At 47.3% G+C, this 18,032-nt stretch overlaps 1 long non-coding RNA gene and 1 pseudogene across 1 annotated transcript; one reads left to right on the top strand and one right to left on the bottom strand.

The window, feature by feature from the left end:
* Positions 1–1,135: 1,135 nt before the first annotated feature.
* LOC128154586 (U6 snRNA-associated Sm-like protein LSm5) lies at positions 1,136–4,239 on the bottom strand (annotated as a pseudogene).
* A 765-nt stretch (positions 4,240–5,004) lies between these two features.
* Positions 5,005–6,887, top strand: LOC128145944 (uncharacterized). The gene is made up of 2 exons (XR_008236632.1): positions 5,005–5,122; positions 5,642–6,887. It is a non-coding gene; the product is annotated as an uncharacterized LOC128145944 (long non-coding RNA).
* Positions 6,888–18,032: the final 11,145 nt, after the last annotated feature.

Consider the following 18,032-nt stretch of genomic DNA (forward strand, 5'->3'; position numbering starts at 1 on the left):
GGCAGAAAAAGACCCCCCTAGCAACAGATCGGCGCAGATGCGGAGTACACCAAGGAAGCCAGAAGGCAGAAAAAGACCCCCCTAGCAACAGATCGGCGCAGACGCGGAGTACACTAAGGAAGATACGTATACCGAAAATGACACATATACCGGAAATAGAGGACTATAAGAACTGTGGCTACGGGAAGGGGGGTTGCGAGCCGTTGGTAGAGCAGTGGCTCCCCGGCCGCCCAGCGCTGTTTTGCCTATTTACCGCTTGCTTAATAAATTACTTCTAATTATTCACCACAGTCGGCTCCTGGACCTTTGTCCAAACTTATAACATGAACTGTGAGCCGGACAATCCACACACCTCCCCAAAGACATTTACACATAGAAATCAGTTGAGTAGCATGTTACGGAAGCATAAGCTGCAGCGGATATGATTTAGAATCAGTTATTTTTTTGTCCATCATGACAAAATAAAACCAGCATTTTCTTACTTTATAGAAGTTGTCCTAAAGTAGTAGTTACCCCCGATAGCTGTCAAGTTTTTCCATCACAGGAGAACAAATGCAGCCAAAAGAACGTTTTCTCTAAAGTGACTACTCTGAACTACACAAGCAGGCAGGCACAGGCAGCTCCCAATTTAATTAAGTATAGATACACAGCACCGCTTAGTGGTGAAAGCGGAGTCACCACTGACAGGAATGAGAAGTTTTAACACCAACCTTCCCGCGCCCTCCCCTGGACACGAACGAGGTCTGACTGGTCTGTGTGTCCTCACTTGCCAAATACCACTACAGTGCCTTTACTTTAAGAAAGTACATCTGCCAAGAACAAGAAATCCAAGAGAGCTGAACCTCAAGGCCAGCAGAACCAAAGGCTGCTGAGCATCAAACAGATGCATCCACTTAGAAGAGCTTTCAGAATTCTACAGCACACAGCCTAAAGCAGTGCTTAAACAAATGATCCAGCTTAGTATCTGCCTGTACTGCAAAGAATAGCAATCTCTTGGCTCACGACTTGGGTTTTATATAGATTTGGGCCATAAGCAAATGCAACAGATGTAGAAAAACTGAAGACTGACAGCAACTGGAACATAACATTATTTTTCCAGACTAACTCGTGCACTTACATCACAGAACACAGTAACTAACAAAAAGAAAGCCTTTTATTCAGAACAAATTAGTGCATCTTTACAAGAAAGTCATGATTGCAACTTAGAAAATCAGCATTATCATTAGCAATGCACCTTTCCTGAGGGGGAAATCCTTGTCTTTTATGAAATGTCAACTGCAAGAGTGTGTAAACAAAACAAACAATCCACGTCAAAACCCACCCACACCCATACCCCAAAAGCTCTATTTAGATTACATATATATATATATATATATATATGTAACATGTCTTCACAGATGACAACTGTATCAATTTATACTTCAGGTCCTTCTCCTCCAGGAACCAGCTATAAAAGAAGATGACAATTTTGTATTAGTGCCATAGATTTGAGTTTTACAAACCCATACATGACAGTTCTTGCTCTACAACATTTCAGCAGATGGAGACTTCATTTGTAGACCACAAAAGTGGTTTTTAGATTCAATATTATCTTCCTCTCCCAACAGAGGAAGTCAGTTACTGCCAGAGAAGCACATGCCACAAAGAATCTCCAAAATACAAAGAATGTTTAACAAAACACAAAGGAGTTCCTAGATAACATACATTTTGGTTTTCGTCTTTGTTATTCACTTCAAGGAGATGATTCTGTCTAGAAACACTACAGCTCATTTTTAAAAGGACAAAGAACATCCTTCCTTTCATGAAGAAGTTCTCCAATTGCTGATTCCTCCCCACACTGTCACTGTACTGGGAAGTTGATTTCCTCTTTCCAACTTCTATTGCTAAGCAGAGCCCAAAAACTAATAAAGAGCCTGAACCCTTCTACAGGCAGCAGGGAGTAATTTTCCTGGGAAGAAAGTAAAGAACTGAACAACAGAAAAAGAAATACAAAAGGAAAAACATGAGTAAGGGAAAAAAGAAGAGGACAACCATTGTCTTTACTGATACATTCTTAATAATTAGCTGAGCACTTCCAAAGACAAAGAGCATTGCTGATTTCGGGACTGAAGTAAGAAAAAGTATAAAGCATACAGTCTTCCTGACATGGGAAGATGTGTCTGCAAAAGAGACACAAGATCTAATACAGAAACATATCTACGTCTCACTGAAAATTTGCACTCTAAGAATCACCGGCTTCTGCTTCAAGGGCAGTATACCACCAGCTTAACTGGATGGTAGTAATTTTACCCCATACAAGAAGTCAGAACAAGCACTATCCTTTCAGGAGGCAGAACAATAACCAAAGCAGAAAAAGGTTTAGAAATTAAGTCAAGATGGCACTTGCTCAGACACACAGCGAGGAGGTACAAGGTAGGTAAGACAGCAAAATGGAGATTATTCCTCGTTCGCACAGAGCTGACTTCAACTCAAGTCAGTCTTCCTCTCCTCTTCCCACAAAATTAGGAATGCCCTTACGTAGGAAGTCCAGACTTTGTAGCCATCTATGCAGACAAGCAAAAAACTACTCTGGGTCTGCTTCTGTGGTATTTAGGAAGTTGCAGAATTCAGCTTAGGGATGCATAATCACATATTTAATTACTGTTTCAGTACTGATCTACATACATCAGCAGATGATAAACTAAAAATTATAGTGCTTCTGATTTAGTATAATCCAACAGACCTTCAGATTTTTTTCAGAGCATGTAAAGGTACAGCTCTCTGGGCATCACTCGGTATCATAACTGCCAAACAACTTAACAACCTTGTAAGCATCCAAACTGCTACAAACACATTTATACATACAATAATGGATGAAATGTAGATGCATTCCACCTACACACTTACGCAGGCAAACACTCACGAGTTAAAAGCCACTGTATGAACCAGCCTATGGAGTGCTTAACAAAGCCAGTGATTCCCTTGCACAATTGAAGACCAGAAGAACATTCACCAAAATAAAATTAGGGCCACGCTCCTTTTTTTTTTTTTAATAAACTGTAACATACACCAACTAAGACAATAAGACCACTTTTCCAGCATCATTCATACACACATATGCCCCAGAAGCTACTTCAAAGTACCTTATGTAATGGAACTGTCTGGAAAGCGCAGCTTAAAGTAGTTGAACTCAATTACTGATCGATTTACAGGTACAGAAAATAAACGCATGCAGCTTTTTAACAACAATGACTTACCATTGTTATGTTATTTCCATTTAGCAAAATCTGGTCTAGCTTTGTGATTCTTCTGCCCTCAGGTGTAATCTCACTGAAGCAGCATTAGAAAAAGTAAGGAAGAACATATAACCAGGGACAACGATTCCAGTTTTGATTACAGAACTGACATAAATCTCTACATCAAGATGACAGTTGTTGGAACTAACAAATAAGTTGGCCACACTGTGGCGTAATCTTGATAAATTGACCACCTGGGTAAAGAAAGCTACCTGGCAACTAAAAAGATCCGTTGTACTTTTCTACTCAGTACACATAAGGATACAGATTCACCCTCTACATCTTGGCAAACCTCAAAATAGGTTTCGAAGAGCAACATGGCACAACAAAGTAATAAAAACTTAGCCTTAAGTCTGCTAACTTTCTAAATCTTTGCCTAGACCTTAAGGAAATGTAAAAGCAAACAAACTACCGGGAAGTTCAACGCACAATCCACGCAAAGTTGAGGCTACAAATTAGGAACCTGATTACAAGTATAAATCATGCAACAGCTACTCTATGACACAGCTGTCCTGAATAGATCACCCTCTATAGTTCAAGTCCAAGGTACAAACCATTCAGCTGGCAAGTATTCAAAAAATATAAAACCACTTTACTTATAGATCTTACACAATATTTTTCCTCAGGAAACTAAACAAGAGGTAGAAACAATACTTAGAATTCTGTAACGTCTTCTATCACTGTACCTGAAAGTCCAGTTTCAAGGAAAATAAGGCCCCGAATTTTAAAATAAAACTATTTAAAGTTATTTCCATTTTATACTGAGCTGTGAGTTTATCTGTAAAATAAAAAAACAGAATAATACAAGTGACCCGTACAAAAAGGCTCTTCTATCCGGTGAACTCAAACCTCCCAAAAGCAGTAACATAACTGAGCTGGAGCATAAACCGGACGGCCTTAAACGCTTCCGTCAAAGGATACCGACAGAGCCATCAAATCCTAGAAGCGTTCCAACAATTTCTTGTCACTCTTCATCACAATACAAATGCGTGAACCTATGCATTTGTCCACGAGCTCTGCAAATAAAAATAAACTGAAAGGCACAAGAGATTGTTTCACAGAACACGCGTTTTTCGAGCAAAAACCTTAACGTTGTGGCGGCAAAAAAACCTAACTGCCACGGGCACTGGTAAAAAACACGAAAAGGTGGTGGGAAAACAAAAGAGACAGGACAACAGACATTAAAACCCCACGTTTCCTCGCACGCCCTACTGCTGCTAGCACCTCCGCAGGTTTCTGCGGCCGCAGGAACACGCTCCCTTCACCGAGAACGCCTCGGTGCCGCCGGTGCACAGCGCATCACCGCGGCTCTGCCGAGCGCCAACGCTCGTCCCCAGCCGGCCTCTGCTCCGCGCCCACACCTCGGCCCGGAGCCACCCCGCGCTCGCTGCCCGGGCCGGAGACCGGGACGCCCCACCGCCTCTGCGCCGCCGCCGGCAGGGACCGCGCCGCTCACCCCCACACACCCCACCCACTCCGGCTTCCCGCCAAGCGGCGGCGCTCGCACCACCCACGGCCCCTCCCTGCCCGCCCGCCGGCCGGCCGGCCAGCCACAAGACGGGATCCTCCCCGCCTCTCCCCCCCCCCCCCGCGGACACCGGGAGAGCGCGGAAGGGCCCCGGCAGCGCCGGCTACCGAGCGGCAGCCGCCGTGTTGGACCCAGGCCTGACCCATGGCTGCCGCCGCCCGCGGAGGGGAGGCGAGGCGAGGCGAGGCGAGGCGAGGCCAGCCCAGCAGCCCCGACGAGCGGATGGCAGAGCCGTCGCTCCCCCGCTCCGGTGCCGCCTCGCGGCCCCGTTTTCCGATAAAGGCCCCGGGAACGAGCGGGAGTCGCGACACCCCGCGAGGTGGGTGCTGAACGCGTGGCTCGCGCTCCTGGGAGCCGCGCGTGTCGAACGCGTCCCGGTGGAGTTTTAAAGGAAAACCCCCTTTTTTCCCTCCCTTCTCCTCCGGGCGGGCGGCGCCGCCTTGGGCTGTCGCCGGTGCAGCCGGTACCCGAACAGCCCGGCGGCCTCAGGGGGTCAGTCCCCCCTTCGGACAAGTCTTCTTTCCCTCGGGAGCGGCAGGTGGAAGGATTTTAGGCGCTGCACCTCATAGCGGTTTTATGTGCCGATTTTTATGTTTCTCCCCAGACTCGCTCATCAGTTCACAGGAGGGCTGTTGCAAGAAGGATTTTTGGAAGCCCTTTTGCCTGTGCACGATGGGCTTGGAGCCGAAAAACCACTGGCTGTTCAAACAGGCTTTGCTTGCTCAATGCTGCAGCATTAATTAAACCGGCGTTTCGACTTGCAGAGCCGTTGTGCATTTTGTGGCGGGGCAGGTGCCAGCAGAGTTGAGCCTGAACAAACTCCGTCCTCCGCCTCCAGAAACGCACGCACCTTTCGGAGGATGAATGGAGGGCTGCTGGCTCGGTTCTTACATGGGGTTAGCTCCCAGGTAACGCTGAACGCCTGGACTTTCTGTTCTCCGAGTGAAATGCAACCTTGGAAAACGGCGGGTGCTGCTGCCCCGCTGGGCTCTGGGCAGGAGCGCTTCGCTGTGACCGGAGCAGAGAGATGGGACGCTGGACTTGACTTGCTGTGAGGCTGCGGGGCTGGCGTGTCTCCTTGAGCAGCGGGTGTTTGAAGTGCCAGTTGGGGTAGTTACAACGACTGTGCAAGCCGGCACGGGCAGGACGCAGGAACAACCGCAGAACCACGGATGAAATGCAAAGAGTAGATTTATTGTCGTTACCTCACCAGCTGGGGGATCCCTGATACCTGGGCGCAGGCAGACGAGTGGGGACACAGGCACTGCTGAGCTCAGCCCGTGCTAGGGGACTGCCGCCCCTGCTGTTTTCACCAGTTTATCAGGGATTCGCGTAGGTGTAATGTACCACTGTGCTTCGATCCTTCCCACAGCAGGACAGGAATCTCAAGCGTGTTCGGCAGGGTGCCTCTAAGTCTATCGCAGGTCTGCGTTACCTAAACACAGATGTTCTACTTGTCAAGCACGTGAGGATAAATAGCAATTGGGACGATATATGTGCTCTTCTGCACCCCAGCTGCAAGTCACTTGAGCATGTTTACAATCCTCCTCGCCAATCATCCGTTATTATCCCATGTTCCGCTCCCTCGCTCGAGGGACCGCTTCCGCTGGGGCTGGCAAAGCTGGAGGTGTCCACTTGGGCTTGCAGGGTGTAGGGCAGGGTAATGTAGAGGCGCGTAATGAACCCATATAGAAAAAGGCATAAACTTATCCCTACAATAATGCTTTGAATCGGGTGTCCCACCCATCCTGCCAGGGAATTAAACTGCTCAGCCAGCCAGGCACCACTGGTAGATTGTTTCATTTGACGTGTTACGTCCTGGAGATGTTGAATGTCATCCTCTATGCTGGGTATTCATCAGTTATGTTGGAGCAACACATGCCTTCAAGATTGGAGCAGCGTTTATGGTGTAGAAGAAGGAGATAGCCCACCGCCAGTTGATTTCGTAATGTTTCTGGGCATACAGCCGTTACCTACTCAGAAAAAATAGCAATGAGGAACATTAATATCAAAAGCACTTAACACAGTATAGTTCTGTAATACAGCCACTGGAGTTGGCATGCCGATAAAACACATTGTCAAAAGACCTGCCGCTGTTAATCGATACAATAGAAAAAGCAGATGAGTTAGTTACAGTAGAGGCCAACCAAATCCAAGTATTTACATGTTGATCTTGCAGAAATGCATCCAGGGCATGTGCTTCTAGTACAAGATTACAAAGCATGATGAGCCAACCTGTGATAAGGGAGGAAAACAGGAGTGTCGTCTCCTTCCAGTAATACATACGCCATTGCTCCAGCTCCTTCAGCTAATGTTACTCCGGGTTTGATAACCTGATGTGGGGTAATTGCCCACACAGATTGAAGAGCTACGGCTTGCACTTTTTCAGATTGAACTTCAATTTGATGTTGGATTTGCGACACCAATAACAGCGTTCCAATGCTATCTGTCTCCCTAGATAAGGCACAGGTATTCGTCAAAGATACCTGAAATACAAGAGCTTAAGAATCTGATATCAACAGAGGGTGTAAAATAAAAGCAGAAGTTGGGGTACAGAACCATACGGCGTTCTCAGCAGTTATTATATGGATCTTCATGTCTAGACTAAGAGGTTGTGGTCCCAACACACAATCCGTCAGTGTAAACAATTCCATTAGCCCCGTAGTTAATATTTTGGGAGAGATAGATAGCGTCTGGAAGAATTTCAATCCTCACCATGTTTCCTGCTGGAGTTGTTGTAATATGATCATAGGGTGTTCATTATGAATATTGTGGCTGTTTAACAAAAAACCTGCTTTAGTAAGATGTGAACTCCAATGTTGTAAAGTTTTAGTACTGGCTACGTTGCTTAATTGTTCCATCAACATCCTAATTATTCTTCTGATCAAGCCATTAGCTTGGGGATGGTAGGCAATGTGGAATATCCAATCTATGCCTAGCCCTTGAGCCTGATCTTGGACATTATGTCCGCTAAAGCGTGTTCCTTGGTCACTTTATATTTGGTGAGGAGGTCCGTATAGATGAATGAGTTGTTCTAATGCTTCACTTGTGCTATGTTGATTAGTGTATTTGGTGGGTTTAGCAAAAAACAGCCCTGACACTGTATCCACAGCACTGAATACATATCGCCACCCCCTTGACGGGGGCAGGGGGCCCATGTAATCGACCTGCCAGATATTCAAGGCCACCTGACCCTGTTCTATCTTTCCCCATGGCCTATATAATGCCCTTAAATGTAGCTGCATACAAATACTACAATTACATGCACGTGCTTTATAAATACGTAATGGCAGAGGGGTTTGATTGTGACCAAAGTCCCATGCGCATGCACTGTGAGCTGATCAATGTCCACAAGCTATATATGCCTTTATAGCTTGAGCGGGTACTTCGGCAGCAGTCATATTATCTACTTCTCTATTATTTTGTAACTCAAGCGAATCATCTTTTCGATGAGCTGAGATATGCTTTACTTTTGAAGGACACCTTTCTACATATTGCCAAATTTGTTGCCATATATCTGGCCCCCATATAGGGTATTTTTGTACATGCCAATCCTCTTGGGCCCAGCAGGGTAACCACATTGTGAGGCTTTTGTATACAACCCAACATGCCTGCCTTCCAGGATGGTGGCGGGTGCTGCAATCAGTTCAGCCCACTGACTAGATGCCTGTACACCTGTTTGCCATAATATAATTCCTGGAACCAGAGCATATGCAACTGCTCTCCGTTGTCGTTGTCCAGTTGCTGTGTATGTTGCAGTTCCATCGGTAAACCAGGCATCTTTTTTGTGCTCTTCTATTAACTTGTCATAAGGTGGAGCTTCCTCCACAGGAAATGTAGGGCTGTCTCCAAGGGGAAGAGTTTCCCCCAGCGTGGGTATATGATTAAGTGATACAGTTCCTAGAAGAGTGGCGTGTAGAGTGGTTACATGTGGTTTTCCTGGTAGAAATCATTGCTGTAAATAATGTTTCCATTTCCAGTGTGTGGCTGCCTGAGCTACCCCTGCATGGGCCCTGACGGAATCATCAGTAACCCACCCATGGATAGGTGTGGGTGTGTGTACAGTCTCCCTATCCTGGCATGTGATTCTTTCAGTTTCTTGTAGCGCCCAAACTAGCACCCAAGCTAAAATTTGTTTTTCCTTCAGGCTACAATGTACAGCAGAGCCTTGTAATGCCTTAGACCCAAATCCTACAAGTTCTTTCTGATTTTTCAGCCCATTCATCTGTCACAATCCCCACGAGACTGTATCATCTAGAATTGTTACTTCTAATTCAAAAGAATATCCTTGCCTCGGAGTGTATAATTGTGCATGCTCAATCAAAGCATTTTTGCAGGCATCAAAGGTTTCTTGTTGTTGCTTGGTCCACTGCCAAACAACCTTCTTCCTAATTTCTGCAGAGGGTGCATTAATACCACCAGATGTGGGATAAAAGTTCTCCAATACCCTGAAAGTCCCAAGAAGGTCTTTAGCTCTTTTACTGTGGTTGGTACAGGAAATTGCTGGACTGTTTGCTGTACCTTATTTGGTATTTCTCTAATGTGTCCATGCCAAACTATTCCCCCAAATTGTACAGTAGTACTAGGGCCCTGTATTTTCTTTGGATTAATTGCCCACCCTTGGTCCCGTAAATGTGCTTTCAATGATTTGGCAGCTACTGCAATTTCTTGTTGTGACTCTGCCATAATCAACAGATCATCAATATAATGGTAAACAGTAACAGTACCTGACCATAGTGCTACCAGCTGCTATCATGTGGTGGCAAATGGGGGGATTGTATCCCTGAGGCAATACTTGGAAAGCATATTGCTTTTGTTGCCAGGTAAAGGCGAACTGGTTTTGGCTTTCTAAAGCAATGGCTATCAAAAAGAAAGCATTAGCAAGATCTATCACCACCTTCCAGGCAGGGTTGTAAATTTTTGCTAATTTTTTCTATAAGAGTAACCATGTCTGGTACCATAACTGCAAGTGCAGGGTGTGACTTTATTCCATTCTCTATAATCTACAGTCATTCTCCAAGTGCCGTCTGGTTTTTGAACAGGCCAAATAGGATTATTACAAGCAGTCATGGTTTCCTTAACAAATCCCACTTACAGTGCCTGAATGGTTTGAGTAATTTCCTCCTCCCCCTCTTGGAATACGATATTGTTTTTGTCGTGGTTTAACCCCAGCCAGCAACTAAGCACCACGCAGCCGCTCACTCACTTCCCCCCCACCCAGTGGGATGGGGGAGAAAATTGGGAAAAGAAGTAAAACTCGTGGGTTGAGATAAGAACAGTTTAATAGAACAGAAAAGAAGAAACTAATAATGATAACACTAATAAAATGACAGCAGTAATAATAAAAGGATTGGAATATATAAATGATGCACAGTGCAATTGCTCACCACCCGCCAATCGACGCCCAGTTAATCCCCGAGCAGCGATCCCTCGCCCCCACCCGCCCCCAGTTTATACACTGGGCATGATGTCACATGGTATGGAATACCCCTTTGGCCAGTTTGGGTCAGGTGCCCTGGCTGTGTCCCCTCCCAACTTCTTGTGCCCCTCCAGCTTTCTCGCTGGCTGGGCATGAGAAGCTGAAAAATCCTCGACTTTAGTCTAAACACTACTGAGCAACAACTGAAAACATCAGTGTTATCAACATTCTTCGCATACTGAACTCAAAACATAGCACTGTACCAGCTACTAGGAAGACAGTTAACTCTATCCCAGCCAAAACCAGGACAGTTTTACAGTTACCACCTTGGTAGGCACAGGCAGCACAACAGGATCCCACTTTGGGAATCCATGCAAGATGGTTATAGATTGAATAGCAAATCCCGCTTACAAAGTTCCGAAGCAGAAGCAACCACTTAAAGTTTCAACTGTTCATCCTGCCAGCACATCAATACCCCAAATATATTCTTTAATTGGGGCAATTAACACCATCATGGTAAATGGAGTGGCATTTCCTATTGTTAAGGTTACCTTAGCTCAGAGGCCAAGGGTTGAATTTCCCCCTAATCCACAGATCTGTGATGTGACTTCTTTATTATTAATATTACTATGTAATACAGTAACTTCAGGTCCCATATCCACAAGAGCCAACACATGTAAAATCCCCCCAGACCGCCGGCTAACAAAATGAGGCTTCCAAAAAGCAAGCCTTGTTTTGGTGGGTTCATTTGGAGCTGGTTGTTTCATGGGTTCCGTTTGCCGAGTGGACATCTGCAGAAGGCAGCTGCACAGGCAGAAGGAGAAGACCAGCCAGGGGATGGAAGAGAGTCTCTTGAAAGTGGCAGTCTGGGACTTCTCTTTGCTTGCCATGTTTGGAGCATTCACTGTTTGGTAGTGATAAGAGCAGTGGCTTAAGGAAAGAGGAACAGCAAACACAGCCCTTCATCTTATCTAGTTGCTCGTACTTTTGTCCATTTATGTAAAACACACGATTTTGATTTGGTAGGAGTTTCTACACGCTTCTCAGGTTCTACAGGACAGAAGTGAATTGAGCCCCATGGAGGAGAGTTTTTCTTGCCTGAAACAAATTCTGGAATTGGGTTCACTGTGTTCCCACAAAAAAAGTGCTAACCATAATTATTTCTTTTCTTCTTAGCCTTTTATGACTTACAAGCCTCTAACTGAATAGCAGTTAAGAGTTCTTGAGTGGATTGGCTTGTTTAGTTTCTCTAGCACTTTAAATTTAAACATGTAGGGGAAAAATGAGGAAATTGCTAAAAAAAATACAGAAAAATTGAACTGAACGGTAAAGACATTGGTGCAATAAACAATAAAATCCAGAGCCAGAAACGTGAGATTAGAAACAATTGAGCTAAAAAAAGCCCCACAGGCATAACATGTCTGATTTTAGATTAAATTCCCCATTTGTCTTCTCAGGTTGTTTGCCCTTTTCAGCTCATCGTTCCACGAGCATTTTTCCCCCCTGTGGATAGACACTTTCCACTTATGAGAACACAGAAGAACTTTAACACAGAGCTAAAGAAAAAGGCAAGTCTGTTGATTTCTGTCTGAATAGTTTAATTTAAAACCTTGGTATGCCATAGCAAGCTTGGGTGTCTCAACATGATTTACAGAAAAAAGGGGTTTCACAGTATGTTGTCATTGTCTTCACAGTCTCAGCTGTAATAGCTCTAGCCCACAAGAAAGTCCTACTTTTTAGACCTTCCAAAAGAGGGTTTGCTGCTAACGTGCACCTGGGGAGAAGTATCTTCAAGATATTACACTCCTAACCTGAGAATGCCCTGCATCCTTCTCTGATGAAAAAATGTGCTCTAAATGGCCCAGGAAATTTGAGCGTGAACAGAGGGAAATGTGGGGAAATGATCTGAGTGTGAGAGAAATTCTTCAGCTCAGTCGTGAAAGCGTTTGCACATAAATTGATATGAGAGAAGCCTACCACAGAAATGGAAAATCTTGCAGGCAAGAGAATTATGCACAAGTCCCTGTAAGCCCCCTGGCTGGTTACTGAGGAAGCAGATGCTCCCTTTACTACTGTGCTGCCTGACCCGGCACAAGAATCCCCATCTTCTCTTGCTACGAGGCTTTGAGACTATTACGCCTGAGTGAACTCAGGCCCTGGGTCACCACCGCTCAGGCCATACATAATCTCACTTCACTGGGGCAAGGCCCAGCTTTTCTGCACTCAGTGTCCTGAGCAGTTCCGCAGATCGCCTCTGACCTCATGCAGTGGGTGACCATTGTCTCGCGTATCCTCTCAAGGGCTTGACTATCTTCCAAACTGCTCTTGACTTAAACATACTCATTTCCAACTGTGTTGTGGAAAAGAAAAAAACACCAGGTGGGTAGCAGGGAAAGTGCTGTGTGTGTCCTGGACTGCTCGCATTGCTGGTCACTGTTGTTTACTTGGTATCCTTGTTCTGTAAAATAACTGCGGCTGATCTTGACCCACTTCTCTGTACGCCAGTGACTTCTTTGTACGCCAGTAGGGAATGACATTTCCAACTTGGTGTCACAGACACGGGAGTGGATTATTGTAAATACAGAAAGGCGTATTCCTGTGGAATCCCAAAGTTTCTCCTAAGGATCTTCAAGGTACTTTTAACTTTTTAATGTAAATTTGATGTTTGCTTTCTCCATAGTGTCTGATTTGCCTCTCTGTGTGAATATGTTTTTATGTGGACTGTGTTTGAAGACCAATCCCCCTGTCTTGCCTGACCATAGATTTTCTTCCTGGCATGCAAAGGAAACTTAGATCAGGAATTAAACAGCTGATACCATGGGCCGCCTTTCTGGAGGCATCTTAAGGGGAACACTGCTAGCCCATCCTAGCAAAGATGAGAACAAACGATAGACAGCAATCCCCCACGGGCCTTCCCGTCCTCACTGAAAACCCCACCTCCAGGCCCCAAGGACCTCCCTCGGTGGCCCTACAATGGCCCTCTCCTCCCCTCTGCCCCTCTCTGCTGCTGTCAGGTGCGGGGACGAGGCCACTTGCAGGCAGCCCAGCAGCTGGAGGGTAATGGAGACTCCCCGACCCTCCCGGGACACTGTGGCCACCGTCCCGTCGAGGGGACCCCAGGCCTGGCACGAGGAGGGGGCTGGAGCTGGAGCCCAGGGCACACAAGGGCAGCTGCAGGGCAGCCCCGGTGCCCGAGGGGCAGCCTTTCTCTCTGGCAAGCAAAATGGCCACCCGGAATGGGGCATCATGGGCCACCACACCAGCCACCCTAACTGCTGTTGGCGATGTCACCGGCCTTCCGGCACAGAAGCTGGCACCCCTGCGGCCGGCCCACAGCTCGCTGAGCAGCTACAGACTCTGACACCACGCGTGCTTGGTAGAGGAGGACCCGGTGAAGCGAGGCGAGAGCCCACGCTCAGGGGCAAGACAGAGGAGAGGTTCTCGGAACCACTCAGCATGCCTCCCCAGCCCAAAAAACGCAAGCAGGCTGACGGGAGGAGCAGCACCTACGGCAGGTGAGTCGAGCCCATGGAGGTCGACCTGCCGCACAATGGCGACGAGCCCATGGAGGTGGACCCACCTCCGCAGGAGGAAGAGCCCATGGAGGTGGACCCACCTCCACAAGAGGAAGAGCCCATGGAGGTGGACCCACCTCCACAAGAGGAAGAGCCCATGGAGGTGGACCCACCTCCACAAGAGGAAGAGCCCATGGAGGTGGACCCACCTCACGCAGGGCCGATGGGGCACCACACCACCATGCCCGGGGTTCCTCCAGCAGCATGCTGCCCAAAGCGCCGCAGGACCGCCGGGGGCTCTCCGGGACCCTCCAAGCAGCCAGCTCCCAACAAGCGGCGCCAGCCCTAAGCGGGCCAGAAACAGCCACGGCCGCTCGCCAGGCTCAGCAGCAACTTCACCCGGCTTGACAGCCGCACATGAGCCCTGCTTGCCCACCCCCACCCCCGCCCCTCATCAAGGGGGGCCATCTCCTCCGCCCTCAGCGCTGGGGAAGAGGCGAGGAGAGGGGCTGCCATCTTCTGGCCGGCAGCACCACTGCACCAGGAGGTGTCCCTTGGAGTCCACTGGAGACTGCCGGATGCCACTGCAGACCGCCAGAGACCGTCGGATGGAGAGAGACCGACCGCCGGAGACCGCCGAACACCGCTTACACCACTGGACACCATCTGGACGAGCCTCCTGGACTCCCCTGGAGCGCCACCCAGGTTATTGGGGCCTGGACGTGGCATTTGGTCACTCTGAGGGTGACAAAGCCAGTGGGGGGTGGCTGTCCTCAGCTAGCTCTCGCCTCAGCTACCAAATGGGTGGGTGAAGATGAAGCCAGACCCACCCTGGCACTGCGCAGAGGATAGCAAAAGAGGGTCACCAAAGAAGGCAGATGCCCCATCCCTGCAAACATTCAAGACGGACAGTCAGCGCTTTAGAGAAGCACAAGCCTCAGTTCTGACCGGAAGAAGTTTTGACAAGACTGGGCAATAAACAATTAAAAAACCCAATAAAAAACAATAAAGCCCAATTAAAAAACAATAAGCCCCAATAAAAGCCACTTTAAAACCCAAAACAACGCTCTCCTCTCTTACTCGGCACTTTGGAGACTGTATGCGGACTCCCGTGTCCCGTTCTGGTCTCCCCAGGACAGGAAAGACACTGACAAACGTGGTGCGGGCCCAGCCCGGCGCCTTCGAGATGGTGAGGGGCCGGGGCACGTGGCACACCAGGGCAGGCGGAGGGAACTGCCGCCGTGCAGCTGGGAGAAGAGAAGGCTCAGGGCTGGGTCTGACCGCTGATCTTCCACAACGCTGGAAAGCAATTGCTTTCCTGACCCAATACCACATAGAAAACCATCCTGTTGATCTCCCACATGCACTTCACTTACGCTAGTTTTGGTACCCAGAACAGCAAAGGCCTCGTGTAAAAAATAAATAAATAAATAAATAAAAGAGAGCAAGCTCGATTTCCCCCAGCTGGCTTCCCTACTCTCTTTGGTAGGGTACAAGCCACGGGCTCATCTCTCCTACCTGCTTGATCAAACAAGAAGTATGAGAGCACTCAAATGCGAGTGTCATTTGCCAACATGCACAGAAGCGGCCTCGCATCTCTAGTTCACGAGACAGGTGAGAAAAAAGCTTCACCTCAATGCTAAGAGTAAAACATGGAAGTGGAGCTTTGCCATGAAAACTGGTTCTACAGGAAAAAATACCTCTGGGAGTTCCTGAGCTCCTCTGGCTTTAAGGTCTTTAACCCCACAGCCAGCAGGGAGCAAGCCGTGCTGTCAACTACTTTTTTACACCTTGGTTTCCACTCAACAGCACTGATTGCTTTGCTCCCACGTGGAGCCATGGAGCGGACTGGCAGGCATCCAGCACAGGTTACTGGAGCCCAGGGCTTGCTGCAAACCAGGGAACACCCAAAACTGACAGTCCTGGTGCACCTCAGGGACTTCATATCCAGTTTGCTCTGTACATAGGTGAAAACATTGGGGCGGTGGGGTTTGGTTTGGTGTGGTTTACGAGAGGGGTTTGGCTTTGGTTTTCTTTTTAGCTGCTACATCATCTCTCTCCCTCTTAGAGCAAAAAAAAGGCAAACTATTCCATCGCTTACTCCTGCATTTTCATGCCCTTCCAGTTCTCTCTTTTTTAACACTTGCCTAGCTTTATTGCGCTCCCAGACAGAATAGGACACCCCATTCAGCACCCTGGCAAGAGGGGCTAGAATGAAACAGCACTCATTCATTCACAGATGAGTTGCAGCTAAATTACTAACAGACCCGAGAAGCAGCAAGGTGGGAAAAGGCAGTTCTGAACATACACAGGCAGGAGGGCTGTTTCCATCCAGTCCCTCTTCAGAGCAGAGCAGCCCCAAGTGAAAACTACCCTTCTTCAACGGTTTCAGGAGAAAAAGGGGATCCATTTGCTCACCATTATAATGCAATTTGCATTACTCAACGCTCTATTATTCTTACTGACTACAGCCTTCAGTGCATTTTCATTAACTAAGGGCCCTAAAAGCAGCAGGGACCAATTTGGGATCTCACGGGAGGGTTTGAGTATGCATCTGTAGCAGTTGCCAATTCGACCTAATTCCTGTTTACTTCAGACACAATCAGGAGCAACTGACACACCTTTGGTCAGAATCGGGCAGTCTGGGTCAGGTCTCGAGACAGACAGGGCCTGACTCCTTCCAAATACGTCTTTGGTAAACATTGCAATCCACAGGGGCAGTCTACATTCAACACAGGAGACTGGGGACGTGTTTACAGCAGGCACTGGAGCACATTACTCCTCCGGGAAGAGCATCCAGGTCTGCCTTCAGAATTGAAAGCAACACGACTGTGACAATCAAGGGACCGTGTGCACAAAAGGTTGCTCCTGAGCGCAAGCCAGTTCAGCCGGCTTTGCTGTAGAGTCTGGATGGAGAGCAGCATCTCCAGAGCACGGCTCTTGTCATCCTCAAGTTAAGTGGAATGAATTGTCCTTCGGAGGTACTGCCTTGCTCCCGTAAGTAAGAAGAAAGCTTAGACAATTTGCTGCTTTACATGAGGTGAAATGAATTCCAACAAAAGTGAGTTGGCACAATCACCCAGCAGATCTATGGCAGAGTGAAAAACAGAGCTCGGGTTTCTCATTTGTCCTCTTTTAGATCACTGTTTGTGGCAACAAAAATACAGTCACATGAAAGTGGTCGCTACTGAGAACTCTGTTATGGCTCTGCTAGGGCTTCAGAATGGGTTTTCTTGCAGGTCCCCTCAGCGAAGATCCCTTGTGGACTCACAGTCTTTTTTACAGACCTGGCTGTGCTGCTTGGCTGACTAATTAGGGATTTTAGTATTTCTCCTTACACTTCCAGATGTTTTCTCTCATGGTAGAACATGCATTTCCCTAAGAGCAGAGGCCAGGAGCCAAGCAGTCATCACATTCTCACACCTATAACCTACCACTGAGAAAAAGTTACAAGTTACCAAATTTGAAAAGAAATTCTAAGCTAACTTGCCCATGCCTTTTACTAATCCCTGCAGAATTAGGGAAAGGAACAATTAGGTGGAGACAGCAGGTTGCCAGGGAACAGGGTCAGGAAAAGCAACTGGAGAAGAGGGAAACCTGAAGTGAACTGCATGGCTTAGTACCGTCATATGCTGAATAATAACTCATCCTGTGGCCAATGTCACAGCTTTGATTTTTTTTTTTTCCTAACCAACGTCCTGCAGGTGATTCACATGGAAACATGGTATCTGGCACAGTCCCACCAGCAAGCACAGTTTTATGGTATCTTTACTACTCATTGCTAAGACAGACTCTGGCTGACTTCACATCTAAATACTTCCAAGCCTTGCATTGATCCATCTGGCAAAGACCTTCATTTCCTCTTTACCATCATTACTTCATGGTTTTACCTTCCTTGCCTCAGAGAACATCACATCATTTTGTTGGACACTTTGTTAGACGTGTCTTTGCTCCGTATCAGCGTCCACCTTAGAGCTGTATCCTAGTGAAGGACTCGCATCCCCTTGCACTCATGGGAAAGGGACAGGAAAAAGGCCACTTTAGGCCACTTAATCCCTATGCTAGGAACCAACCTTAACATCTCCTGAGGTGAGCTATTTTGCTCATTTTGTCCACTTGAAGTCTCAGTACTTTATTCTTACGGAGATGAATAGGAAAAACGCCACATTCAAGGAAACATTTTCAATGGCTGATCCTCACTAAGGGTGTAACAGTCAGAATACGCACGTGCCCACCCTGAGCGCATAGAAACAAACTTTTACAAGAAATGGCTGTGACTATGCAACCATGCACAC

Source organism: Harpia harpyja, chromosome 1 (genome assembly GCF_026419915.1).
Source record: "Harpia harpyja isolate bHarHar1 chromosome 1, bHarHar1 primary haplotype, whole genome shotgun sequence".
Taxonomy (NCBI): Eukaryota; Metazoa; Chordata; class Aves; order Accipitriformes; family Accipitridae; genus Harpia; species Harpia harpyja.